Here is a 1,971-nt window from a genome sequence, read left to right on the forward strand (position 1 = left end):
TAAATTAAAGAGAACATTGCTGCCTCTCTTTCCTGTTGAAGATTCTGAGTACAATTTACTAATAAACAACTAGTGAAATATCCTTTTTATTGTCTATGAAGCCTGTGTACATTTTGTCATCATCATACTTGCATATGTATTCTCAGTCTAAACTGTTGTTTCCCACCCAGTCAAGTGTTCAGCACAGAAAGGCAGAAACATTTCTGTCCAACTATCTTTTTATTCCCACATGAAACTACATTGCAATACACATTGGTCTGGACCAAAGGGCCTCAGAAATCATAGCATGGCAGGGTGAGGCCTCAGGGAATGTGCAAGTAGTCTTTTCAAATTATTAGCAGAAACCTTAGCATAAAGTGGACTCGATTCCTACACAAGTCTACTGGAGGTGGAATGAAGGATGTTGGGATGTTGGCAGTAGGTAGAAGCTACAATGGAATGACCCAGCTTTCCATTATGGGAAAGGGACCAATGGAATAAGAAAATTAGTTACCATTATGAAGGGTAGATATTCCAAAGAGATAGAGTACCAGTATTTCTCACTTCTCTACCACAACCTCAGGGCAGAAAGCTAAATGGCTCAAGCAAGGAGGCAAAGCTGGCCACTGTCTGGAATACAAAGTGGGCAGCAGGGAAAGGAGAAGCCTTGCAGCCTGTGGGTCAAAATGTCTTCTCAGAAGGTGGCTGCATCGTTTCCACAAAAGTACAGACAAATTACTCCAATGTCCTGGCAGCTAGGCACCCAGCCACCAGTACTTCTTCGTGACTGGCTATCTCCTGGCATTCATAATCCATTACTGATTTGTTCGTAATGAGGGAGAATCCAAAGACTCAAATGCCACAATGCCTGACCACTATCACCTTTGGTACTGTATTCATGCTGACAGCATCAGCTCATAGTTTCTGTACAAATTGACACTCTGCAATGATTTCAAAGTTGGGTCCTCCCACCATAACATAGGTTCCTTCCTGCAGTGGTCATTACTGTTCTATTTGCTTCCATATGCAATTGGCCTTCTGTCTCAGAATCCTGTTGGAGGCATCAGACATGGGAGGAAACCTTTCTCCACATCTCTCCTCACTGGGGCCTCTGAGTGAATTTTGACCACTGAGACCTGCCAAGGTGATATGATCTTGGATCAGCATAACATCCCCAACTTCATATTTAGGGTTCAGTCCACCAGCAGCATTGGTAACAATTAAGGTGTGTATATCTATAAGTTGGAAAACTCTCCCAGGGTATGCTACCTTCCAAAGTGGGTAGCCTTCATATGGGTGGAATTGATCCTGCATCATTGCACAGCACTTGTAATTTAAATATCCAAATATCAGCCTCCCTGCATGTCCTGGTACTGTGCTTTGAGGGAAGTTGGGTATCTCATTGTAGTCAAAGACCTGGAAATGTGCCAAATGCCCCAATCCAGAACCACAGATTACTGCAGTTTCAGGTTGATATTTAGTGCGGGATAAAAGCCACTCAGCAGTTTTCTTATAATCCACATACTTGAATTGATTCTCCATGGCTCCCTCGTGGTTTTCTCCTCCTCGCTATCTCTGTCTACTCTGCACTGCTGAGCTCCAAATGCCCCAGTTGGCAAGGACTTGCACATAATTCACTTGCTCTTGGCTTTAAGTCCAAGTCTGTAAGGTCTCCAGCCAATGGTTGTTGCAAATGCAAGAACTCACCCGTCTCCTTCTGTGAATTCTATCTTAATGAGAGATTAAAATGTTAAAAATTACTCTAGAAAAATAACATGAAATGCAATAAACCATCTATATTAATTGTAGTGGGGAGCCACATTTCTTTTTAGCTCAAAAAATAGATGGAATTACTGGGGACAACAGTGATGGAGTAAAATAACATGTAACAAAACGTTTGCAAAAGTGAACATATTTTTAACAAATGAAAAATAGCATAGTAGTAAAATGGTATAAATTAAATATAAGATATATAAGGACTTATTAAAATTA

At 41.0% G+C, this 1,971-nt stretch overlaps 1 pseudogene; it reads right to left on the minus strand.

Moving 5' to 3' along the window:
- Positions 1 to 488: 488 nt before the first annotated feature.
- LOC140531279 (purine nucleoside phosphorylase pseudogene) lies at positions 489 to 1,701 on the minus strand (annotated as a pseudogene).
- Between the last annotated feature and the right edge of the window lie 270 nt (positions 1,702 to 1,971).

The sequence above is a fragment of the Notamacropus eugenii genome, chromosome 3 (genome assembly GCF_028372415.1).
Source record: "Notamacropus eugenii isolate mMacEug1 chromosome 3, mMacEug1.pri_v2, whole genome shotgun sequence".
Classification (NCBI taxonomy): Eukaryota; Metazoa; Chordata; class Mammalia; order Diprotodontia; family Macropodidae; genus Notamacropus; species Notamacropus eugenii.